Here is a 27,623-nt window from a genome sequence, read left to right on the forward strand (position 1 = left end):
CTCTTCCAACTCTGCCCCCCGAAAGGCAGCAGCCGCAGGGCCTCGCCGCTGGCCTCACACCGGCGCTGGGCAGCCAGAGCTGCAGCCTCCAGGGGCTCTGGTCCCGTCAGGCAGACCAGGCAGTGAGCCCCCAGGCCCACCGGTGGCCCACTTTCCTCCTACCTTGTCATGGGTGCCCAGAAGGGGTGCAACAGAGACACAGACCTGCACTTCTGGGGAATGTGTCAGAGAAGGGGAGGAGATGAGCTCAAGACAGGCCAGTGGAGGCTGAGAAGACCACCAATGAGAAGCAAAGATGTCCATCTCCCTACACCACATGCCATCATAGGAAATAATTCAGAGAGTTGCAGTTAACAGGGGAAGGAGTGGGGAAAATTCTGTCCTAAAAAAGCGCGGTCCTGTCAGCATAGGTGTTGCCCCTTTGGCCGACTAGGACAGGTAAGCCTGCAGGCCGGTCCTGCCCCAACACTCCACCAGGACGCACCCTCCAAGTGGTCTGCAGGAGCATAATTAGAGCCCCGGCTTCCCACCAGGGACATCCAGCTGCCTGGAATGGCCCAAGGGTGGCACCCTGTCCCTTTTGTGCTTTGCTCTAGCACCTGATAAAAACAGCCCCCCGGCACGGTCTCCACGTGCACAGATGCTCTGGCTGAGTGGGGGAGCAGCAGCTCTAACTCAGCCGACCGTAATTAAAAGCAAGAGGAAATACCCCTACACAAGTAGCCACTAGTCTGGTCTCACCCATCCCCTTGCTGGGCACGCAATCCAAAGAGCCCCATTTCCTGGCGGCCTAAGGAGACCCCACATCTGGATGCATGGCCGTGGTCTCCCTGAGGCTTAAATGGGTGAATGGAGGCTCTCAGAGAAGCGCTGCTGTCTGTGTTGGGAGCACAACCCTTAGCCACAGGACGCTCCCTGTACAGAAAGGATGCTGCTCCCTGTACAACAGGATGCTCTGTGTACAGCAAGGATGTTCCTTTTACAACAAGGATGTTCCCTGTACAAAAAGGATGCTCCGTGTACGGCAAGGATGCTCCCTGTAGGGACTTCCCTGGCTGTCCAGTGGTTAAAGACTTTGCCTTCCAATGCAGAGGGTGCAGGTTTGATCCCCGGTTGGGGAGCTAAGATCCCACATGCCTCACGGCCAAAAAACCAAGACAGAAAACAGAAGCAATATTGTAACAGATTCAATAAAGACTTTAAAAATGGTCCACATTTTTTTTAATCTTTAAAAAATAAAAAAAAAAACAAGAATGCTCCTTGTAGAGCAAGGATGCTCCCTGTACAACAAGGATGCTCCTCGTACAAGGATACTCCCTGTGCAAGGATGATCCCATAAGTAGAGCTTTGCTTTGTCAGTGCCTGGATGTCAGCTGCTGGGTTCTTTTGCATAAACTTCCTTGAGCTGGGATTTCTGACAATGTTATGTCTATGTTTTGGTTGCCAGGGCTGCAGTAACAAACTATTTCAAACTGTGAAATGTATTCTCTCACGGTTTGGAGGCCAGAGTCTGAGATCAAGGTGCTGGCGGGGTTGGTTCCTCCTGGGACTGAAAGAGAGAACGCGTCCCAGGCCCCTCCGCTCTCTGCTGGTTTGCTGGCTGCTGGCTGCTGGCTGCGTCACCCCAGTCTCAGCCCTCACGGTCACGCAGCATGCTGACTTTCTGCGCATGTGTGTCTCTGGGTGCAAATATCTCCTTTTTATAAGGACACAGTCGTGTCGGTTTAGGGCCCACCCTAATGACCTCATCTTGATCATCTGCAAACACCCCATTCCACGTAAGGTCACATGCACAGGTACTAGGGGCAGGACTTCTGACACATAAATTTGGGGGACACACCTGCACCCATAGCTGGAGGTATGAAAGACCCCTGAAGTAAGAGAACAGAGACGCGTGTGAGGGATTTCCACTTCAGAGATACCTGGGGGGTGTTGAAGGGACCCCTGGGTCTGGGAAGGGCAGCCTGTCTGCCTCTCAGGCCCCAGCACTTTGAGGGGCTGCAGCCCCGCCCCCTGAGTCGGCCCACTGGTGACACAGCACCTTAGTGACGGCAGCCGGGCGAGGGCACGACACCCGAAGGAATACGAGAAAGCCCAGACCAGCTTCAGACGCTCTGAGCCCAGCAACAAGGTGGGCCCCAGATTCCAGAAGGATGGCATTCCCATCTTGACACCGCTTTGCTATTTATGAGATTCTAGTGTAAAAAGTCAAAAGAACCTGTGAAAAAAGAAAGGGACCCTTTCCTGTGGAACTGTTCCTTTTTCACTCTTTTTACCCCACCTGCTCCTCCAGATTTCACACCATCCGGAGCCATTCATCACCGGGGAGGGTTGGGGGGCAGCTCTGTGGCTCTTAGCGTGACAGGCACAGGAGGGGAGCGGGCTTCCGAGGGCGCAGCGCGGTGGCCAGCGGTCAGCGCCCACCACAGGGTCCCACGGGCCCCCGCGGCTGCCCTACTGCAGACGCACACAGTCACAGGGTGGGCACCCCACAGGAGACTCTGAATGGACCAGGAGACGGGAAGAGGGTCTCCTAGGTGGGCTCTGAATGGGCCCAGCCCCTGCAAACCATGAAGCGAGATTAAGGAACGGTCTCGGGAACAGCAGCAAAGACCTAGAAAAAGAAATCTGGGGCCCTGGCAGGTCCGACTGTGAAAATGTGAGGCCTCCTATCTCGGCCCACTTCATGCAGCCTCCGGGCCAGCCAGGAAGACTCACCAGCCACAGTCAGGAGACTATTCCCGTATTAGCAATTCACTGTCAAACGGTAAAGAGTTTGCCAAAGAATAATAGATGCTTTACATTTTATGCATAACTAGTTCTGAGACCAGGGCTATAAAAGTTTTCTATTAACATGTAAGCACTAAGACAAGTTTTTTTTTAACTTGATAAATATACATAACTCCTTTACAATGGGGCTCTTGTATTGCTAATGGGGACCCTTAATGGAGAGTTATATTTCCAGGATTATATCTTTATTCAGTTGCAAATGATTTTTGTGGGGGGGGGAGTTTTAATACTCCGCTCCCTCTATGAATAATAGTATCATTTGAATGCAGGGGACACCTGGTCCCGGGCGGAGGACAGAGGGGGCCTGCACGGACCTGGCAGCGCTACCAGCTTTGCATTTTCCCAGCCTTCCCTATCCGCTCCATTCAGCATCTAATTTCATTCTCCCCCAGCAAAATGCTAGACACTTGTAACTTTATTCTCCCTCTGCAAAAACTTGCTCTCTTGTAAGGAAAAAATCCTGGAAAAAAAAATTCTCTTATCAATCTCTTCTTATATAGAGTCTAGTCATTTGAAGGCTGGCTAAAGTTTCAGGAAAAACCTTCCAATTAAATACTGTAAAAAGATAAAATAACAGTGGCCTTCCCTCTGCCCAATAGCTTTATTGAAGCGCTCTTTTGTTGATTTATTGTACATTAGCCACTGAGCCGTGCAAAGAACATTACGTTTCAGAAGGAGCTATTCGTATGCGGCCTGCATCCACTCCAAAAACAATCAAGCCTGTATTGCGTTTTGCAAATTTATACCAGGATGTTGGTTTAGAGTGTTTCCCTGAAAAGTTTTTCAAGTAAGTGTCTGCTTTCATGGGCGAGAGTGATTGAGGCACACAAACAAACCTTTGTTTCAAAACTCACAGATGTATGGCCGGGGCTGGGCTTTGTTTTCTCTTTAAGAAGTATTCTCAGATTTTTGTTTTGAGCACAACACAGGATTGTACCAAAAAAAAAAAAAAAAAATCAGCTTGTGGATGAATGTCTTGTATAATCTTCAGCTTTCCCAGATTTTCCCAGGGTTAATTTTTCTGCTCCAAACTTTGTGTGTTGGGTTGGTTTGGGTGCTCTTTGGTTTGTTTGTTTGTTTTGTTTTTTAAACTCAGGCCCACAGTGAAAAAGGAATTCTAGCTACTTCAGCTTCCAATGGCTTGGGGAAACCTCATTCCAAAGCCGTTCGGGGGTTTGCAAGCTCCATAAATATACTTCCTCTGGTGTCGTGATCTGCCTGTCGCTCTCGCCCTGCACGGAGCCCTGCCCGGGACGTCTGTGAGCACCAGGTTGGATGTCCTGGGGGCAAAGGAAAGCGGGGGTGACAACATGTTTACACTCCAAGCCAGGCATCCTTGGGGGCACGAAAACAACTCTCCCTCCCGAAGAGCAAGAGCGAGCGCATGAGGTGTTTTTGTGTTCCACGTGGTCACATGTTCAACTAAAAAATTCTTGTGCAGAAGTGGTCGGGGGTGAGCCGTTAGGAGAAGAATCTCAACAAGGAGGCAAAGCCAGGCAGCGGGAGGTCGTCCGCGGAGCAGGGAGCTGTCTGATGGGCCAGGAGCTGGCACAGACAGCGGCCACCCCAGGCGGCCAAGGTTCAAGTCTGCATCCAAATACAGGTCAGGCGCCCTTCCTCCTTCAGGTCAGGTCTACAGGACAAGCCTGCAAAGGAACAAGATTCTTGGGTGTCCAACCCACGGAGCCCGGGAGCCTGCAAATCCTGGCTGTGCTCACCTCCAGCTGACTGGGGGGTCTCCCTTTGAAAGCATCCAGATGTGAAAGGATGTCCCCTCGTGTCAGGGTGGATGGAGGGGGAGGGCAGGTGTAGGCGAAACGCAGACACCAGACAGCCGGTGAGGGTGTGAGTTTAGGGGCCGCCGACTGAGCTGAGTTACAGCTGAGTTAAGGTTGGGTACTGTTCAGTTGCATTACACTTTAGTGACCACTGCTCATGTCTGTTTCATACTACTATTTTATTTAGTTATTTTTATTTTATCTGACGCTCACAGCAACCCTACAAGGCTCAGATTATCAATCCCATTTTCAAGATGAGGAAGTTGAGACCCGAGGGCACTTAAGTAATTTGCCCAAGGTCACCCAGCTGGTATTCAACAGGGCTGGTTTTCAAGCCCAGGTCCTTCTAAGTCCAAATTCAACTCCTGTCCACGATGTGAACTCTCGCTGAGCTTTCCAAGTCCAAGGCAGGTGGGCAGTCATTCTCATTCCTCAGACTAAGGACGTGTTGGCTTTCATTTGTATAGGCTCTTCCTTTTCTTCCTCACCCCCCGAAAATGATTTACTCAGCTTCTAGCTCTCATTGGGACAGCTAATTCTGGCTCTCCATCAGCCTGAGCCTCTGCTTTTATTGTTTAAAGACCATGACTAAGTCGGGCTGTGCAAAATTGTACTGTGGTGCGAAAATTTAGTGTTGCTTTGTGACTCCAAACCTTCAACTCCATCAACTAGCAGAAGAGTCCTGTTCTCCTGGGATGGTCAAAGACACTGGTAATCGTCTTTGAGGTGCTACCTGGGACAGAACATTACGTCTAGAAGTGGGGTGTTGGCTTAGTCTCTCAGGAGAAGAGACAGGGACCCGGCAGGTGGCAGGTGGACCACCAGGTGAATGTACGTGGCCAGAACCCGGAGGGGCTGAGCCCCAGGCTCTCGAGCTGACGGGGCCCAGGACGCAGAGTTGTCTCAAAGGAGAGTATTTCCACGCGTGTCAGATGTGGTAGCACCCACCCCTCCCACCTGCAGGCTTCACCGAAAACCACACAGGGCCATTCACTCCTCACCTACTGATGGCAGCGCCATGAAATCAGTGAGTCTGAAAACAAATATCTGAAATTATGAATAAAATTTCAGAAGAGTCAAGGGCCCCTGGAGGAATTTGCAAAGTTAAAGCAAGGCCCCTCCCCGCCCATAAAGGGCTTGTCCAGGACTCGTGAGCGGGGCTCACATTCCTAGAATCACCTTCAGAACCACTGGACGCTGCACGTGGCCGCCCTGTTGTCCCATCACCTGCCCTTCCAGTCCTGCCAGCTTCGCTGAAACACCTGCTCTCCTGATCTTCACTCTCTGACAGTTTGGGGCCTGACACATCAAGTGATCCTTGTCATTTAAATCACTTATTGTCTCAAATCTGAGACTCATGGCCTACAATCTTTCTCTTCAGGAAACTCACACTCTTTCTGTGGAAGGTTAAAAAAATAATTTTGTACTTCTACATTTTATAATATGTTGTTTTCGAAACCCCAAATCTCACCACCCACGTCAGTCTCAGAACCCCCATGGTACTTCCAACATCTTCCGAGGATCAGAAGGACACAAGGCAGCCCGAGACTGTGGAGATGTCACAGAATGCAAATCTGACCCCTCCCTCAAGTTCATACTCAGAATTCCAGGATTGCACTTGGGAAATACCTCGCCTGACATAATTTTCTGAGTTAACTTGCACTATTTCCAACACGAAAGCAAGGAGTTTCTTATCAGCTAAAAGTCAATTTTCCAACCATGAGCCATGTAATGAAAACCCCTTTTGAGCACCAGGTAAGAATAAGGACGGATATCGGGAGCACAGAAATCCATAATTACTTTTTTATTTGTCCCTTTCAAGGAAGAGACCAGGGTTCACTCTCAAAATCATCACTCATCCTCTTTGGTGATAGCCCCCCTCAAAGCCAAGTGGTCACACCGAATGGGCTGGCTCACAAGCCCCTGGTCACACCCGGCCGGACTCTGGTGCCAGGGCAGCCGATGTGACCGTCACACCCACACACGTCCTCCATCAGCTTCTGGGTCTGGGGCCTCAGCAGCCACTGCCTGGCTCTCCCCTGGGCACCTGAGCCCCTGCCACCCGCCACCAACTACTTCTGCTGCATCCCGCCCCCCGACCCTGGAATGTTATGAGCCTATGTCACATCCCCTATGCCTTTCCAAGGTAACACTTAGCCAATCCAGCAAACCGATCTCTGAGAATGGAAAAGGCTGAGGAAGCCACCAAGCCCCCAGGTGACACCTGTGTAGTGTGTGTTGTTCCCTCAGACTTGGTTTCAAACCACACGCCCAGTCATATCACCCAGTGGTCACCTCCCCCTGTCTTCCTCATCCCTGGCTGCTTTCAGTTCTCACCGTATTATCAAGTGGATTCATTCATCCAGTGGATCCTAAGAAAAGCCAGGATGGGAAGAACCGGGGTCATGGGGGGAAGCCTGGAGCAAAGCAGGCATCCTCACCTGCTGGAGGGGAGCGGGGATTCCCAACATTTGGGGGGCCCTCCCCAAGGCTGTGTGCCAGTAAAAGAGCGGGTCGTGTCGTATGCTGAAGACTGGGGCCTTTCAGGGGTGTCTCGAGGCTGAGACCCTCTGGGGCCTCATGTTAACATGGGAGGGTGTTTTCTTCTGCCGAGGGTCCCTCGTTCCCCAGCCGAGTGCCGTGACGCTCACCTGTTCTCTGTCCTTATTCCCTCCCTGCTGTACCGGAAGGCCACAGATGGGGGCTTATATAAAACAGACATTCCTTCCTCCCAGTTCTGGAGGCTGGGAGTCTGAGATCTGGGTGCCGGCAGATTCCGTGTCTGGTGGGGACCCTTCCTGCGCCCTGGGTGGTGTCTTCTTTCTGTGTCCTCATGTGGAAAAGGGCAGATGCTCTCTGGGGTCTCTGTTATCAGGGCACAAATCCCATTTGTGAGGGCCCCACCCTCATGATCTCATCCCCTCCCAAAGGGCCCACCTCCTGACACCGTCACCTCAGGGGTAGGATTTCAGCACAGGGATCTGGGGGGACACAGATGTTCACTGCATAACCATCCTCACTGCCCTGCCTGCCTCACACAATCCACCCCCTCTCAGAGAGGAGGGAACAGAAATTTATCAATATTATGCCTACGATTTTCAGTTCTGATAAACACGGATGTCCCAAATGATCCCATGATCCTGTGGCATCACAGGATCCCCCGTGCTGGGTGACAGGTGACTGGTGGGCGCCCAGCCGAGCAGGGCTTCTTCTCAGGATGGAGAGCGTCATGTGGGGCTATCAGCATCTTACACTGAATTATTGGCTTCTGTCCTGACACCTGTATTTTAGCCAACTTGAGTCCTGGAAAATTATTTTTATTCAGGTGACATCAGTGATAAAGAGCCCATCAATAAATATTTTCCGCCTGAGAAATGTGCTCAGTCTGCTCACGGGAACAAGAAAACCACACGTGGTGCAGCCAGCCTGGAAGGTTCAGGAGAGGGAGGCTCATGGGGACATGGGAGCTGGCCTGTTCCTCACCTGGGACCACTGGCCACTAAGGCAGTGGCTGTGTGGTAGCACAGGTGGCGAGCCACAGTTCCTCATCTGCTGAGGACGGGCCGAAAGAACGTGGTCTTCGGTCACCATGTTGAACCTCATGGGGCCATCGTCTTTGATCCAGCGTCCTGGGTCCCTGGGACCTGTGAGGTCCCAGCACTGACCCCATGTCCCCGGGTATGAGCTCCCAGCAGCTCTGGGACTGGCCTGGGTCAGTCTGTGCCCCGATGGGCGCTGCTCCCTCCAGGGGGGTGAACACCAGGTGGCTTCCAGGGTCCCTCCAAGCCTAGAGACTGAGGTCCTTTAAAGAAGCAGGGACGGGTCTATCTCACTCCCAGGGCTGCTGATCCTCAGCACCCACCCCCACCCCTCCCCGGCCCACCTCCTCACAGCAACAGGAGCCCCGCTCGGCTTTGCAATGGCTGTCAGGGGCCTGAGACCAGGCTTCACAAACCTCACGGGCTGTGGTTGTCCTTCGGCAAGTTCCCTGACAGCCCGGCCGCCTCCAGACCGCCCGCCCCCACTTCCGTGCTTCCCAAGTGGCCTCACCTGCACCTGTGGTCGTAACTGTCCCAAGATCATGTCTCTAGCCCCCATCTCTCACCTACACTCCAGCCTCACCTGCCCCATCAGGTGTGACACTCCCCACCCCACCCTCCGCCCATCCCCTTCTCCCCGGCCACGCCCAGATCATCAGCAGCAAATCCCCTCTTCCTGTTCTGACCCAAAACCTGACGATCAGCCTCTCAGGTTGCAGGGCAGATCCCGTGCTGTTTGTCTCCAGATCACATCAGGCTAGGACCACCCCTCACCCACCCCTCCAGTACTGCCTGGCCCAGCCAACCCCCTCTCTCCTAAATATTCCAAACGCTGCTTGACCTTGCTCCACAGGGTGTCTCGACTATCAGGTCTCCCTGCTCCGCAGCCAGACCCTCAAGCTACCCGGTCTCCCCACCCTCCCCGACCTCAGTCCCTCCCTTCCTGCTCTGTGGTTCCCCAGACTCACCAATCACGTTCCCCCACCCCGTGTCTGCACCTGCTCCCCCCCGGCTCAGGTGCCCCCGATTCCCCCGCAGCTCACTCCCTCCTGCCTGGAATGTCACAGAGCCCTGCTGACCACATCCCAACACCACTCATCTCTCCCCCACAGACCGCCTGTGTCTCTCACGCTCATCACCACGGTCCTGCCGTGCGTTCCTTGGTCTGGTCACGTACAGCTTCTCTTCCTTGTGGGAACACAAGTTCCAAGAAGGTCGGGACATACTCCGTTCACTGCTAAATCCTCAACACCTAGGACCTGGCCCCTCCAAGGAGCTCGGTAAGCATCTGCCCAGTGGACGGATGGGTGGACGGAGGGCGGGAGGGCAGGTGGCGGATGGAGCTGGTGCTGCACACCCACGTCACAGGCAGCCAGCGGGCAGTGCAGTGGGAGGGAAGTTCGGGCCTGAGTGGGAGAGGTGAGGGGAAAACACGGTGGTGATGGACGGTGCGGACTGGGGGTGGGCGCCCCTGGGGCAGGTCCACGGGGAATCTGCTCAGGGTCGAGCCCCAGATCAGGCCCGTGTGCACAGCAAGCTGTGTTCAGGGGACACTGGGGTCCGATGCTCCAGGCCAAAGTGGGGAAAGGAAGACCTTCATGCCTCTACCTACCATCTGAGAGGGTGGCTTTGGTCTCGGCCACTGGGCTCATGATCTTTCCACAGTTCAGGTAGAGGCTTGCACCCAGCACCGTGTCCATGCTCACAGCACAGCCTTGCTGCTCACCTGTGGAGCTTTCATGAAAGATGCAGAACACTTCCTGGTCAACTCAACTCTTAGAGAATCCCACATTAACCAAGAAGCTGGGCAACCGAGAAGTCATGCCAGCAGTGGTTCTGTAGTGACCTTGCTGAGAAACACAACATCCCCAGGGCCAGACACCAAGACACTCTGCCCGTGAGCAAACACCTTCCTGCTACCCTCAGGATTTAATTGGGAAAAGCACAAATATTCCAAACAGAGCCACTTCTAAGAAACGAGGTTGATTCATTGAAAAACTTGTTCTTACAGCCCAACAATAAATGTCCAGAGACAGGTTGGTCATTTCCTAGATGTTGTCCAGGAAATAGCTGCTTCTCCAGCCCCTGTTTTATATTGATTATTTCATGATTAACAACCTTAGATCTACAGGAATGGATACTACCATTTGTTTATAATTCTTTGGGTCCAGTTTGGGGAAGAAAAAAGGAGACGCGTATGAGAGAAAAACAATTCAGACATCACCCTCCACAGGCCCACCCTGTTCTGGGAAAGAGGAAGAAGCAGCCTGGTCACAGCATTCCCATATAGTTAGGTTGAAAATGTGCATATGTAACACCCAGCAATTATACTTTTAATGGTTGACCCTGGAGAATGTCTCACATAGGTGCATGGGAAGTCACGTAAAGAATATTCTGCACAGAACTGTTACAGAGAATGAAAAACTAGAAACCATCCAATGTCCATTGGTAGAGGGACAGATCATAGTTCTCCAGGAGGTGAACTATGCAGTCATCAAAACGAATAAGAAACGGGGCAGGGAAGGGGGGTAGCGAGAGGGAGTGAGACATCTACAGAGACGACCCATCAGAACCTACTATGGAGGTGGGTTTATAAAAGTAAAGCATCTGAGAGCTTCCCTGGTGGCGCAGTGGTTGAGAATCCACCTGCCAATGCAGGGGACACAGGTTCAATCTCTGGTCCGGGAAGATCCCACATGCCACAGAGCAACTAAGCCCGCGAGCCACAACGACTGAGCCCGCGCGCGTAGAGCCCGTGCTCCGCAACAAGAGAAGCCACTGCAACGAGAAGCCCACGCACCGCAACGAAGAGTAGAGGCCACTCGCCACAGCTAGAGAAAGCCCGCGTGCAGCAAGGAAGACCCAGTGCAGCTAAAAATAAATAAATAAAATAAATAAATTTATTAAAAAAAAAAAGTAAAGCATCTGAGAACAGCATGCTGTCTGCAGGCTCCCAGCTTTACAGGTAGTTTATCTTATGCCTCCTGTGAAGTAGTAGGATGTCAAGGTAGATTGTAGTGAGTTAAATACGTATGTCATAAACCCAAAAGCTAATACTAAAATAAGCAAAAGTAAAGTTATAGCTAAAAGGAGATAAAGTAGAATGATTAAACATTACCTGTTTGATCCAAAGGAAACTAGAAAACGGAGAAGAGCTGGGCACTGACTCATACACTTTAAATGGGTGAATCGTGTGGCGTGTGAATTACGTCTCTGAAGCTGTTCTTAAAGAAAGGAGCGGAACAAAAGTTGCTAACAGGTCTCACGACACTACTCAGGGTCGGGGGAAAAACGTGTGCTCCAGCCTCTCCAGCCAGAGGGGAGGAAAGTGAGCCTCAGGCTGGGTGGGTGAAGCCGCCGGGACACTGAAGGTCCAGGCAGTGCAGGGGTGAAGGCTGCTGGGCCGCTGGCTCCAGGCCGAGGAGAGAGCCCAGAGGGATTTCATGCCCTCTGGAGCTGCTTCATGCTGCTTCAATGTGGCCTTTGCTAAAGTTTGTTTAACGAACACGGCTCCTGTGTTTACCTGGCACAGCTGAGCACGCGACCAAGGTAAGAACAGGAAAGCATCTCCACCTGTGATATTTTACAGGAGATTTTTTTTTATTTAATCAGTTTTAACATCACAATGATGCCCACCCCCCGCCATAAAGGAACCCCACCTCTTGATTATTATACTCTCTGCAAGTGCACTGTGGGGACACAAATCCAAGAGCAGGCCCTCAGCTCCTCCAGGACCAGGCAGGTGCCTTCTCAGGAAGGGGATGTGGGAGCATGGGCATCCTCCCTCTCCCCAAGACGGGAACGCCACTTTCCCCACGCCCCCTTTTGCTTTCTCCATCCAGACTAATTCTTGCTTGGGGTGCCTTTGAGCTCCACCGACCTATGGAGTTATATTTTTAACACTAGACCAAATTTGCAATGAGCCCCCAGCCCCCAGGGTGGGAAGTTCCTAGGAAACCAGCTGCACTTTCCCTGACGATCGGCGCCCAATCCAGCCTCTCCGGTACTTGTCCTGTCCGAGTGTTTGACCTACCGTCACTGTGGTTACCAAATTACAGCGTGATAAGTCAGCCCGGGAAACGAATCTGCTTCTTCATTGATGAGATCTTTGCACGGGGAGATGGCTAGCTTAGGACACTCATAACGCAACTGTGGTTTCCCTGAGAATCACCAGAAAACTGAGCTTTTTTAAAAATTAAAATTCCTAAGACGTCCCTACAGAAAAGCACACAAGCCCTATGCGTGGCCGCGTAGACTGTTGACTCTCTTGCGTTCCACCCACACCCCATTCATAAGGCAGCTCTGGCCGGTTGAGGGACACTGTGTAGACATTCTGCAGAGGCCACAGAACAGGCACCTTGAGAGCAGTCCTACCCTGAGGCCAAGGCGATCAACTCCTCATTCCGCCATATCCACCGCAGTGCCCTCTCCTCGCCCCATAAATCCAGACGAAGACTTGGACCTTTTTTACACACTGTCACCATGCTTCCTGAAATTGTCCATTCTAGCAAAACACCTACAAGAGGTCTTTAAGTGCAGCTTTTTTTTTTTTTCTTTTTGGCAAATGGTGAAGGCCAGTTAGAGCTGGTCCAGGAGAACTCTGGTCTCATCAGTCAGGCTGCACATCCCAGTGCAGACTGCAGAAAACGGATTGTGAGCGCAGTGTGTGTAGACCACTGGCCGGGACACCTCCACACCCCAAATTCTGTAGTTATAAGGATCTGCCATTAAACGCCATTTACAATTCAATTATTTTAGGAGGGCAGCCCAGGATGTGGTTTCTGTTTGTTGTTTTTTCACTTTATTTTTAATCATAGAAAAATATACATGACAAAATTTACCATTTTAACCATTTTTACGCATACAGTTCAGCATCGTCGTGCAGCCGTCACCACCTTCCATCCCCAAAATTTTTCTCCTCTTTCCAGACTGAGACTCTGTCCCCATTAAACCGTAACTCCCACCCCCTCCCCCAGCCCCTGGATGAATTTGACTGCTCTGGGGCCTCATACAAGTGGGATCAGACAGTAGTTGTCATGTTGTAACTGGTTTATTCCACTCAGCGTAGCACCCTCCAGGGTCGAGTGTGGAGGCACTTTGCATCAAAGACGGACAGCGTCTTCGAGCTGAAGCTCTCTTGCAGGGGGAGAGTGGAGACACTCAGGCTGGTGTAGCTCCCGGGGCCGCAGGAGAGAGACCAGCCCAGAACCACCTTCCCCAGGTGTGAGCCATTTACAGTGCACCTGTCACAGGGGAGTTCTTGGGGCAAAAATACATGTGTGTATAAAATTGCATGTAACTGGGGGGTGGCATGAATTGGGAGATTGGGATTAACACATACACACGACGATATACGATAGATAACCAACAAAGACCTACTGTAGAGCACAGGGGACTCTACTTAGTGCTCTGTGGTGACCTAAATGGGAAGGAGATCTAAAACAGAGTGGTACATGTGTATGTATAGCTGATTCACCTTGCTGTACAGCAGAAACTAACACAACACTGTAAAGCAACTGGACTCCAATAAAAATTAATTAAAAATTACACATAACTGCAGTATTACACAGTGTGTGCATGAACAGCCACATATTATATATTTACAGACTTCGGGGGGCACCTGCCGCCACACGCGCCTGTTCCTCAGTCACCCACAGAGCCTACGTCCTCCGTGCCTCTGGCCCCAGGGTGCCCACCTTGCCCTCCGGGGTCTCAGCCTGAACACTTTACGGTGGGCTCTCAGGAGCCCATGGAGCCCTTGGCCCCAGCACACCTCTGCCACAGGACGGCTTGTCCGGGGTTACAGGGGGGTACTTTGTGGGTCTGGGCTGTCAGCTCAGTTCTGCATCTGTCCCTCAACTTCAGCACCTACGGGGTCGTTGAAAACACAGAGCCTCAGCTCTGGTGAGAATACTGAAGATAATCTTGTCAAAACTCATGTCACAGATGAGAACTCAAGTGCTGTGCCTGCGGTCACAACGTGAGCTCAGAACAGAGCTGGATGGGCTGATCCCTACCTCCCAGACCCAGAAAAGAAAGTCCAAGTGAACATCACGACAGGCCCTAGGTGTGATGCCAGGTTACACGAGTGCATCATGTCGAAGGACTCGGACAAAATAATTGCAGTGACAACCACAGCCGTAAGAGTAACCATACTTTGCAATTTGCCAAAGAGCAGTTCGTGACTCACAAAGCCCTCATCTCACTGACCCTCTTCCACACTCCGAAAGGCTCCCGTCCACCCATCGGATCAGAGAGCCCAGCCGAGGTCTCCAAAGTGGTAGAGTTGGGGTTTGACCTCAAGGTCTTCCAAGTTTGTCACCACGTACTTTGGGGATTCGGTCCCCCTGGGGTCACCCGGAAGAGGCCCATCTCCACACCTCCCACAAGCCAACTGTCCCGTAGTGAGGAGAAGTGCCAATCAGATAAAGCGGGGTACAACGTGGGGTGCTTTGTGGGCTTGTATTGAAAGGCACCGGAGCCTCCCCAGAAAATGGCCAGCTCTGGACTCAGCGGAATCCTGCCCTGGAAGCCATCCAGATGTCTCCCGTTTCCAGCCCCAGAAAGGCAGATACAATACCTGGGATCCACACCAGGGTCTCTGGGGATGGTCCCGAAAATGGCATGATAAAGCGGTTTCCCTCACACAGACAACAGAAAGGAAAACCACCATCCCATCTGGGACTGGAGTGAGGGGACATCTTATACGCCTGAAAGGTAAAATTGTCTGCTGTGAAGGAGCAAAGGGCTTGGCCAGAGTCACCGTGAAGGATGTGACAATGCGTATTGTGCTGGTTTAACGCGTGCGTGGCATGAACACCTCCAAAACAGAGGCCAAGGTCACTGTCCTCTGGGAATGTCAGTGAGAAACGAAGAAGGTAAATTCAGCGGTGCCTGCTGGGCGTCTCCTCCTGGAGATGGGGCTTTGGGGTATGGGCGGGGCTGCTATTTGCACCGTATTCAAGTCCACGTGCTCCTGAGTCTCATACAAACCAGCCTTGAGCAGGTGAACCCCTCCCTCACCTTCATCTGAGTCCACAGAACAGCCCTGCAGAAGCCCAGGTGGCCTCCAGCTGTGTGGAAGGCTGAAAGGCCAGAAAGAAGAGGAGGATAACCGTACCGCAAATGCTGCAAAGGTCTGAGATGTCAACCCACAAAATCCATTTTTCTGTTACATGGATCGGATTCTGTAGGAAAACCTTAACAAGGGAAAGAAGTTCAAATCCACTTTCAAGAACCATTTCTCCTTCCTAGGATCTAATAAGACACTTTGTGCCCCCAACCATTTCTCCTCCTTCCTAGGATCTAATAAGACACTTTGTGTTGTCTGTGTGAGGGAAACCGCTTTATCATGCCATTTTCGGGACCATCCCCAGAGACCCTGGTGTGGATCCCAGGTATTGTATCTGCCTTTCTGGGGCTGGAAACGGGAGACATCTGGATGGCTTCCAGGGCAGGATTCCGCTGAGTCCAGAGCTGGCCATTTTCTGTCCACACTGAAGAATCTGATGCCCATTAGCTTCAGTCCTGGGCATCTGCTGCTCAGGTTTCTGTGTGTCTCAAGTGCACATGTGAGCCAGGAGCACGGACCCTCCCTGTGACAAGGCCACTCACCGCCCGCGTCACCCAAGCATCACCAACATCACGCCGCCCCTCAGGCATCAGCATCTCGCAGACAGAGGACTCTCACCCCTCACACAGACTGCAATGTGGCAGAGTGTCCCCACCATGGGTGCCAGGCAGGGTCCCTCACCTGGGAAAGAGCATCTCTGTCCTTGAGGAGAGAGGTGCTGCCACGGGTGCGGGCCCTGGTGTGGACGGTCAGCAGGATGCAGGAAACTGGCTGCCCGCCGCCTGGAGGCCATCCGCCACCTCAGCCAAGCAGAGGACAACAAAGTCACAGACTGTATCACATTCCGAGGACTCAGCCCTGCGGACGCAGCAGTGTTTCTCTCCTTCCCGCGAACGCTCCGAGCGCGTCGATAATCAGCAGACAACCTTGCAGCGGTCTAAGGTCTCTTCACCAAAGTTGCTGAGCATCACCATCGGGACAGAACTGGGCAGCCGCAGCCCTGCCCTCCTCGACCCCCCAAGCCCCGGGATCCCGCCTGATGGGCGTCAATGTGCACCCTGGGGGGACGGGTCGCACCCCAGAACCAAGGGTCGGGTTCGGCCCTGAGGCATTGGTTACTTTCCCACTCCTGCTGCAATAACTGCCCCCAGCAAAAGGCTGAGAACCACACACACATATCCTCTTAGAGGCCTGGAGGCCGAGTCCAAACCAGGCCCACTGGGCTGGATCCAAGGCATCCGCAGGACAGCTCCTTCCAGAGGCTCTGGTCCCTGTCCTTCCCGGCTTCCAGGGGCGGTTCCGTGGCTCCTGGGCCTGCACACCAGCGACCCTGCTCCCTACCCCTTATGATGACACTGCTCCTGCCTGGACGGTCCAGGGTCATTCTCCGTCTCCAACACGTGAGGTGACACAGCCACGGTCCCAGGGATTGGGAGGTGGACGTCTCCATCCGCCACGCGTGATACGGCGACGCTTCCACTCCAGCGCCCTGAGAGAGGCAGGGTTGCCCCACCCACAGCTCCTCTGCAGCGTGACAGGTCCCTGCCCCACCCACCGCCACGCCCCCTGTCCCCGGCACCGGGCCTCAGCGGGGAACCTCGTCCCTTCGACCCGCTGACGACAGCATGCCCCTCGACATCACTTGCCACCAGCTTTCCCGAGCCTTTGACCAGGACCCGGGGAGCCTGCTGTGAAAACCCATCTCTCTAAGGCAGTGGGTCCCAAAATTACTTTGGAAGTTTGGTTAAAAAGAACATTTTTTCCTAAAGAAAAGTTGAACGGAGCTCTAATACATAAAATAGCTCCAGCGCCGCTGACCTGGCTGAAATGGGGGAAGACGTGGGGTCTTCCCTGCTCACCTGCCCCACCTCGGAGGCCATCCCTGGGCACTGCCGACAAACCCAGGGCTCTGGAACGAAGCTGGAGGACCCCGTTCCAAAGGAATAGGTGGTGCCACTCTGTCGCGATGTGACCACCGCACAGGTCCACCTGGCAGCCGGACGCGGACTGCCTAGCAGAGAAGCAGCATCCAATCTGAACAGATACATCTTGGGGTGGGGGGTCTCTGGAGCATGGGTGCCAATCCTGACACTTAGGTAAGGCGGTGGACACCACACTTGTCCTCCGAGGGCAGAGACCATACCCCTGGTGGGCATTTGACCCCCGTGTGAGGGGCGTGAAGGACACTCACCCCGGCTGGAGGCCAAGGCCCCGGCAGTTAGGACTGTGGCTCCGGGTCTGAATCCAGCTCTGACTCATGTTAACCTGAGTCTGCCCGTATGGCCAACCCCTCTAGGCCTTGGCATCTTCATCGGTAAAACGTGACTTGTTGTGAACGCTGAATGAGATAAACTGCTTACATGCTGTGTGGCACATAGTGTGAACTCAATCAATATCAACCATCATGTCTTTTTCTCGCTTTTTGCTCAATACAAATGGCTCCTCCTTTTGGCGTCAAAAACACCCAGTGCCCATGGCTGAGCCCCTGCCTCTAAGGGACCCAGTGTCGTCAGCTCCACCAGAGGTCTGGGTGTGAGCACATCCAGCCACCCTGCAAAACTGATCAAAGTCTATGACCAACATCACAGACCTCCAGGTGGAACTGCTTCTCAACCATGCCAACAGAAAGACATCAACAGAATCTGCCTCTGAAAGTTGTCCTTATGGGGAAATCACTCCTCACTTTCAGGGAGACGTCATGAGACTATCCAGACCCCACGACGTGCAGCTCCCCTACGGCTGAAGGTGTGGAGGTGATGGTGAGAGCTGATGGGCTGTGGCCTGCAAGGGACCGCCACCCAGAAGAACGTGCCAAGGGACAAGCGACCCTACGCGTTTTTTTTACAAAAGGAAGTAACAGAACCCTGAGCTGAAAGTCCGTTGTTTCTACGACAACTTGGGAAAACCTTTTGTGATAGTGGCAGATTACTCAAGGAGCTCACAGCCAGGACTCAAGCCTCCCTAGGATGGCGACGGCTATGAATCAGTTATTAGCAACATGTGCATTGTCGGAAACTATTATGCCTGACAAATGTCCACATTCTTCTCAGCTGGCTTAAGGAACTTTTAAAGAGGACCCTGATAAATAAATTAATTAAATAAAACAAAATATTTCTAACTAAAAAAATAAAAATAAAGAAGACTCTTGTTTGAGCTTGCATCCTCAAACATCATCACCTTCAAGCAGATATTCACAGAGAAAGCACAACAGGAACCACTAAGTACCCCCGAAGTGAGCAGAATTGTCCACTGAGCTCCACACAACAACCCAAAGTTATTACTTATTTTTATTGCCCAGGACTGAAAAGCTCACAGTATCCAATGATACCACCAGGTCTGTACAGAAAGTAAATTTTCTCCCCACCCAGCCCTCTTGCTGGAAGAAGCCACCGCTGCCAGTTTATGGAGAATAATACTCCCAAGAATATGCATAAAAGGGTTTTTCTCCTAAAATAGTTAACATAGCATGCCATGTGTATTTTGGCTTTTTTGTTTTCTTGGCGATCTTCCCCTGAGAGGCCATGTAGATCTGATTGAGATTTTTTTAGCACCTGGAGAGAGTATTCCAAAAAATGGATGTACTATGAATTATTTCCCTAGCCTCCTCTTCATGGACATTTTTACAGTTTTCATCTTTTTCTATTAAAAATGACACAATGAATATCCACATACACCATTTCACACATGTTTAAATATGTGTATGTGGTAAATTCCTGATGTAGTCAATGGGTCAAAGTATATGCAACGTACATGCAAATTTGTAATTTCATTAGACATTACCAAATCGCTATTGATAGACATTGGACCAATTTATATTATTACCAACAATGAATTAACCCACCTGTTTCTCTACACTCTTTTGCCAAACCATTATGTTACCATTTTGTTTGGTCTTTGCATATCTAATAGGTGAAAAAAATCTCTGTAGTTTTAATGCATTTCTCTAGTTATGAGTGAGGTTGGGTCTAAGATCCATTTGTATTTCCTTATATATAAACCTTTCCTATACATTTTTCTACTGGGTTGTTCTTTTTTTTTTTAATTTATTTGTAGGTGATCTTCACCTACTAGGAAAATGAGCCTTGTGTCTGTGAAATGAATTACAAATATTTTCCCTAATTTGTCATTTGTCTTGTGATTTTGTTGTGTGTTATATTTCTCATTAAAAATGTTTTATTTTAATGTAGTCGAATTACTTAATCTATTTTTTTATATCTTCCAGGTTTGGTTTCATACTTAGAAAGACCCTCCCCATCCCAAGATTCAGGGAGAAAAATACGAAGTTTATGTTAAATACTTTTACAGTTTTATATTTATAATTTAAATCTTTGGTTCATTTGATATTTATTTTGGTGAGAGGTATGAGTCCCATTTTATTAATTTATTTTTAAAAGAGTGCTATCCAGTGTCCTAATATCTCTTATTGAGTACTCTGTCTTTAGCATGTAATAAATTGCAGTGTGAACTTGAGACTATTTCTGGATGCTCTCTTCTATGTAACTGACAACACCTAACTATCCAGTATCATTCAAGCACCACCTAACAGTAAAATTTAAAACCTAGCAGTGCTAGATTGCACTTATTTTTTCATGTATCCCTGCTAATTTTTCAATATAATTTTGGAATTGCCCAGTGTGTTCTGTTGGGACTGTTACTAAGATTGCATTAAATTTGTAGGATAGTTTAGGAAGAAGTAATTCCTTACGATGACTCTTCCCAAGTAGAGATGCTTTTCCATTGTTTGATTCTTCTTTTGTATTCCACACTATGTTTTAAATTTTTAAACATAAGATTTTGAGGGTTTTTTAAAGTTTATTTTTAAAGTTTATCTCTTGGTATTTTTATGTTAATGGTTGCAACTGCAAATGGGCTCTTTCCTCCAATAATTCTAACTGGGCGTTTTTGGTATATATGAGCAGCATTAATTTCTATATATTTTATTCCTAACCACCTCACAAAATTCTCTTATTTGCAATAATCTTTCAATCTATTTTCTTGGATTTATCAAGTAAACAATCGTATTTCTGAAAATGGTGATAATTTTAACTCTTTCAAATTTTCAGAACTCGTTTCCTTGTCTCATTTAATTGTATTAGCTGGTGCCTCCAGCAGAGTATTAAATAATAGTGATGATAATTGCTTTCCCAGGCTCATTTTGTTCCTGCCTTAATGGGAATGCTTCCTGTGTTTCCCCATTACACACAGAGCCACATACTTAAAACCTATGTTCCAACACTAACGAAATATGTATCCGATCCCACAATAAAGGAGATATAGAATTATCTGTTTTAAATCATGTATGGAAATTGGTATATATTATGTAGATGTTATATATATTATAAAGATGTATTAACAAGTACTTTTTTAACACTTATGGAGATTTTTATTAATGTAGTGAATAATGTTAAAATATGTTATTATTGAACCCCTAATATTGAATTTTTGGATTCCTGAAATAAATCTCCATTGGTTAATTACATTATTTTTTAATATGCTACTAGACTCTGTTTTCTAATATTTCATTGGCAATATTTGTTGCTTTTTATAAGTGAGACTTGATCTGAAGTTTCTTTTATTCTGCTATTTTTGTCTGATTTTGCTATCAATTTTTTTTTACTTTATTTATTTTATTTATTTATTTTGGCTGTGTTAGGTCCTGGTTGCTGGGCGCAGGCTTTCTCTAGTTGCGGTGAGCAGGGGCTACTCTTCATTGCGGTGCGCGGGCTTCTCACTGCAGTGGCTTCTCTTGTTGTGGAGCACGGGCTCTAGGCACACATAGTCGTGGCACATGGGCTTAGTTGCTCCACGGCATGTGGGATCTTCCTGAAACAGGGCTCGAACCCCTGTCCCCTGCATTGGCAGGCGGATTCTTAACCACTGCACCACCAGGGAAGCCCCTTGCTATCAATTTTTAATCCATGAAAAGAATCTGAGAGTATACCTTGTATTCCCACACACTATGACACAACTAAGTAGTGTTGCCAACATGTATTCATTAAAGGTTTAAGAGAATTTCCTGTGAAACCAGGTCTGGCATATTTGTTCTGTTTCTCTATGTTTTCTCTATCAATTGGTTCATTTATATTTTCTATACCTTCTAGACTCAGTGTTGGTAATTCATATTTCTAGAAAGCTCATACATTTCATTCAAGCTGTCAAACTGATTTGCATGGAGTTGAGCAGTTGAATTCTGAGTCTTTGCATCTTTTCTCTATGAGCCATATGTCTGTTCATCTTCTCCTGGAGCAGGGTTGGCGAGGGTGATGGGAAGAGATTATAAGTCATTTTTACCTTTTTTACTTTTTCTCCAAAAGAGCAACCTTTTAAAATATTTACTGATTTTCTGGTTTAAAATTTATTGATAACTACTCTTATCTTTAATTTATTCCTTTTGCTTCCCTAAAATTTACATAAGTGCTAATTTTTCTAAATTTTATGTTAAGTACTTAATTTATTTTAATCTTTCTTATTTATTTGTATGGTATAATTATTTAAGATTATGAATTTTCCTCTGAGCACTGCTGTAGCTATATCCCATCACTTCTAACGTATCATTTTTATAGTCATTATTTCTGAGAGATTCTGAGATTTCAGTTTTTATTCCCTTTTTTACCTGAGTTGTTTTTAATTATTTTTAATTGTTTTTTAATTTTAATTTTCTAAGTAGTGAGACTTTTGTCTGTTTATCTTATCTTATGATTTTTGTGGATAATATGTGTTATGATTTTGTGACTAATTTCTAGCTTTATTGCATTATGACCAGAGTATATAATCTGAACTGTTTCTTTATATATATATATATATAAAAAGAGGTGAGGAGGAAAAGCTTTAGCAAACACCTTGGAAAAGATAAAGATACTGCATGTTTGCTTATAAGGGAGGACACCCTGGCAAAACACAGGCTTCCGGGGAAGGGAAAGATCTCAAGGGGCAGCCCAGAGCTTGTGAGTCTTGCTCGTTATCCACGTTGACCTAAGGTTGTTGTAAGGTTGACGCAATATTTTACCCATTGAATACCTGCATCTGCGTCCATCTGCAACCACCATGACATCAAGAGGGGTTAACATCTACCGTCTAAGTTACCCTTTAAAGCAGCAGAACCCCTCAAGACAACTGGGCTCACGGGGCTTTTATTGCCAAGTTCTGCATCTAGAAGGTGTTCTTCCCATCACTGGGCTGATCCAGGCCTCTCTTCCGCAGCGTCTGCTCTCGAAACGTCCGGCATCACTTCTCCACCAGCCCTGCTCCATGTGCGAGGAAGCTTAAATCTGACTGTTTGCACCTGCTGAGTTCCAGCTCCTGACTGTTTGCACCCAGAGGGCAGAATCCGATGGCGCAGCCCGCAAGGTCGAGGTCACAGGCAAAGGGTGGGGGGCTGGCTTGGCTGAGATCCTGCTGGCTCCATGGGGTTTGGGGACAGGGCTGCTGCTTTTCCTGCTCCTTGACACCATGTTCACAAGCAGATGACACCTAATTGGCTTGTTTAAAGCCCTGGTCAGAAGAGTCTGCTGGTCTGCTCGGCGCCCAGGCATGAGACGCGGGCTGTGCTAACTACTCCAGACAAGAGATTAAGATCCGGGCTCGGGAAGGCTGAGACTTCATCAGGTCACATGTGGTCTGGCTTGAGATCAAATTGAAAAATCAATTTAAACAGAACAAAAAAGCATGTCTATAATGCAGGAAAAAAAACAGGGAAACAAATTACGGCTTCTCTTTGTCAGCCATCTCTGCCTGGCAAGCCCCCTTCCTCCTGCGGGGTCCCCCCACTCCCATCTTGGCAACCTGGTTGTGAAGTTTGGCGGTAACAGATTTTCTTTTTCTTTTTTGCTGTTATTAATCTTTCATCATGTAGCATTAGTGCACAATATGTCTGACACTCTGTGTTCTACAAATAGTTTCTGAGTGACCACGTTACTAACACTGACATTAGCTGTGTTCATCTGAGGATTATGCTGTAGTAACCTCCTGACTCAATCCGGTATTTGTAATTAAAGGGTCTGGATCTCAGTGATGTGGGACATGGTACCCCAAGGTAAGGATGCAAAGATGTATTTCTTATCCCCAAGACCCCCACTGCCTTTGAAACTCAGTTCAACAGAATTTTACTTTTTTAAATACTATTGAATATTATATTTTTCTCCTCTGTGAGAAATTTGCAAAACCTAGTTGACTCGTTGATATACAGGATATGAGCCTAATAAATATTACCTGAAATTGATTATACTATGAATCCACTGGGAGGAACAAGAGAATAATTGTTAATGCATTATTAGCTACTGGCAAAATACTATATTTTACATTTTACTACATAGATTATATATCTTGGCACACGTGGTTCTATTGCATTGTTTATTTGCCAGCTTGGTAGTTATTTTCGAGGGTTTTCCATGGGTATTACCCTGGATTGCAAAGCTCAATTAATACAATTTCTAAAATAAGGGTTCTAGAATGATGCTCTCTAGACAGGCAAAGATGGTCATTGTGTAATATACTCCAACCAGTGTCCACTAATTACTGCTTCAAAGCATATTTCGTCTTCAAATAGTTCTTTTCTCAGAAGATAGTAATTTTAAATATGAATTCTAGCATTTTCTAATCTTTCACAGATACTCCTGTGCAGGGAATTTAATTTTCTAAGTACAATCCACAAAGAATAGAAGGAAAGTATGCGATTCCTGCTCCAGGTGTGGCTCCAATAAACAGGGGGTGTGATGGGTTCCCGACTCAGATTCATGGACTGGGCAGCATAGAGATGGACTCACATTGAAGGAAAAGGATTTCAGCTGAAGGAAAATGAATTCGGCACACAGCTTGTGGTGTCAGGGCCGCCTGGGTCCCCAGCCTCTGTGCCCTCTGAGCTCCCAGCTGAAGCCCTGGACCCTAAGCTGCAGACCCTGTGACCACAAGCAAGAGGCACCACGGCTACTATGGCCTCTTCTTCAGGGCCATCCTCACCTGGTGCCAACCTGCAGTCATCACCTGGGACCTACTGGTCATCACCCGTGAACTATGGGTCATCACCTGGTGCCTACTGGTCATCACCTGGGGCCTATCAGTCATACTGGTACCTACTGGTCATCACCTGGGCCTATTGGTCATCACCTAGTACCCACTGGTCATCACCTGGGACCCAGCAGTCATCAGTGTCCCAGAAACCAAAGGCTCCACCGCCCTGGCTGCTTTCTCCCAGGAATATTCTTGAGGATGAAATTTGGTCAGCGTATACTAAGAATTTTTAAAACAAAAACCCAGCTTGCTGTGAGCACCTCTCGTGAACATTCTGTTTGAGCAGAGTCCAAATATATTTTAAACCCCCAAATTCCATGCATTTTACAAATTACTTTTTGTTGTTGTTGATGTGTGTGCTTTTTTTATTTTTGGTAATGCTTAAGCATGTGGTTCCCTCTATAGGGTTTTTCTAAATCTTAGTCCCTTCAGCTGCCAGAAATTAAAACAAAAAGACTGTATGACGCTCTTGTTCTGATTCCTGAGGTTTCAGAAAGGAAACTATTGTTAATGGCAAATTACATAGAATAACTCACTTGGTATGGGTTTTTCACTCAATTCTAATTATTAATAATTACCTTAAAGTTTTGAGCTGGGTGTAAAAAGGAATAGCCTTGTTCCTGCACACCAAAAGAGCAGGCCACCTTCCCGTCCTGCCCCCGGTGGACCCTCCTGAGAAAGAGGAAGGGGAGGGAATGGTTACATGCCTTGTTTTATGAAATGAATGCACTCGTGGGCTATTGCACCAACTGTTTCTTATTTTTGATGAACCAGAAGAATGAACAGGACCCCAGCAGTAAATCCTTTGATGCAGGAAACACTCTTGGCACATAATCATCCTTTAACTCATCTGGAGGGTTTTAATCATATTTTTGTGTGTTAGGTTTTAGTAAAGTAGGACAACTGCATAATCAGGCATGAATATTAGGCGGGAAGATCCAAGGAACCTGCCTCGTGGGCCTGGGGGCAGCCTCGGCCTTGAACTGTGGTATCCGGAGCGCCCTGACTCAGCTGGCCATCCCATGGCCCGCCCGCACCGTCTGGAGCATCACACTGGACAGCACAGGCCAGCATCCCGCTGTGGCCAAACTGAGGTCCAAGAACTGTCCCAATACCCAGACCCCTTCTAGCTTCGAACAGCCATATCTGATAAGAACATGGACTCATCTTGGTTCACATTTGGAATCTACAAAAATTTAAAACAAGGTGGAAGTTACTCTAGATGCAGAATAGTCAGTTCTTTACATTGTTTTCCCAAAAGAGAAAAGAGAGGTTTCTGTTGATAGTGCACTGATGAAGTTTCACAGATTCCGGATTTTTGCTTTACTTTGGTTTCTTTCTTCCTCCTTTTTCTTTTTCTTTCTTTCTTTTTTTTTTTTTTTTTGAGTCTATCGATTTGAACCAGACAATGGAGGTGAGAACTCACATGGTCACCTCACAGCTCAGCAAGCTGTGAGCCAGAAAAGGAACGGCGGCGAGCAGTGGTGTGTTAGCGTGACAATGACAGCAGCACACCCGCGTCCTGCTCCGAGACCCTAGTTGGGCGGCTGCCGAAAAAGTCACCTTTGAAGGCCCGAGCCTGTGGCGGGAAGCTACCAGCCAGGCTACGCTGCCTCTGGGGAGCATTTCAGGGAGATACGATGAAACTCAATCGCTGGCTCGGATCGGCAGAATCGGAATTGATGAGATTAGTGGTGGAGCGAAACTGGAAGAGTGATTCTGCTACAAACCCAGTCAGGATGAAAGGGGAAGCTGAGATGCCTCCTCGTTTTCCCTCCCACTGCTGCAGCGCTGTAGTTAATTGACTTACAATTTTTCCGTAATATCATTCTTTATGAAACCTGCCTTGAGCCATGGATCCGTGATTGTTCACCGAGGGTCGGGCCTCATTTGTTCCTGTAGATTGTGCCTAATTAACGTTAACTTGTCTGTACATAAAAAGTACAATAGGCTGTCCTTTCCAATTTAATTCCGACAGTTTAATCGAATCTGTATTCTTTCAAAAATAATTAGATCATTTACACTTCATTAACATGTAATGTAATGTTGAGACATTCATCATAATGATTTCTTATTTTTCTTGTGCAATATTATCTCCTCTAATGAAACTGTTAACGCCATGCATGCCTTAATTAGCTGTATCATATCACTGGTGATTTCTGAAGAAAGCCACGGTTTTACAGATGAAATTGTATTATCTCGGTAGGTACATTTTCGGCAGAATCTGTTCTTTTCTTGTTGAGAAACACTTTACGGCCTCCCAGCCTCGGTGCTGCAGGCGCCCTCACAGCGGCTTCACCCAGGCCTGGAAGGGAAGAAGGTGTGTGCTTTTCACTGGGTCGCGGCGGAGCAGACCCCGCACCCAGGACGCTCACGCGCAGGCTGCCACGTGCACTGTGGCCTGGAGGGCATGGCTGTCAGGCCTCGCCGGGCTTAGAGAATGCAGAGGTCAACCCAGTGGAGATGTGCATGGCCTCAAGCAGGAAAGTGAAGCCGCAGGTTCCCCTGGCTCAGGAGTGTGGCCGCTTAGCAGGCTGTGGCCACGCTTCTTACACCGCGTACCACGTACAGTGTCTACAGACACCGGGACAAGTAGTCATGGGAAAGGCCCCACCTGATCCGGAGCGGAGCGCTCACCTGGGGCTGGTCCCACAGGACAGGTGAGCGGGTGGGAAGGACCCCCAGGTGTTCAGCCACAGATTAGTTTGTTTAGGAGGAGGGGGCGGGGTGAATAAGCTGCCCTCCCGGAAGGAATAGCTGCTGGAGAAATGAGGTCTCCACTCCTCAGACACCCAAGCACACCCGCAGCCCTCTCCTCCCTAGCCCCCAGCAGCCCTTGTGGGAGCAGAGAAGCTTCCGGGCAGAGGTGGATGAGGGGATGGGCCTGACCTGGGCAGTGAAGGGGCCCAGGTCTCACTTCAGAGACCAGGGTCCTGGGGTTGACAGCATGACCTCTTACACTCAGTGACCTGGACAGTGAGTGACCCTGGACAGCAACCAGGACGAGTGCTGGGCAGCTCAGGCCACAGTCAGGCTCCTCATTCTGGAGAGTTCTTTGGCTACTGGCTAGAGGCCAGCCCCACTTCTCCCAGGACAGGTGGATGGACACCCCGGAGCAGGGTCCACCCAGCGCCTCAGCCCAGTGCTGCCGTATGAGGATGCAGTCCAGGTGGACCCTGGATTGCACACCCGGGGAACATGAGCCCCTGTTACCTGAGAGCCGCTTAGTCTGGAAGCTGATTAAGAGGAAAAGCATCCTATGAAATTGCATTTGAGCACAAGCAGAATCCAGGCAAATGCCCGCGGAGAGACTTTTGGAAAGGTCCGGCCCGCTCGGTCCCTCGGGCTGAGGACGGATGGGGGAGGCCTGGCTGCATCAGTGCAGGCCCCCGTGTCCCGCTCAGGCAGATATCCCCTCCCCGGGCGGCAGACGTGTGC

Source organism: Mesoplodon densirostris, chromosome 15, assembly GCF_025265405.1.
Source record: "Mesoplodon densirostris isolate mMesDen1 chromosome 15, mMesDen1 primary haplotype, whole genome shotgun sequence".
NCBI classification, from domain to species: Eukaryota; Metazoa; Chordata; class Mammalia; order Artiodactyla; family Ziphiidae; genus Mesoplodon; species Mesoplodon densirostris.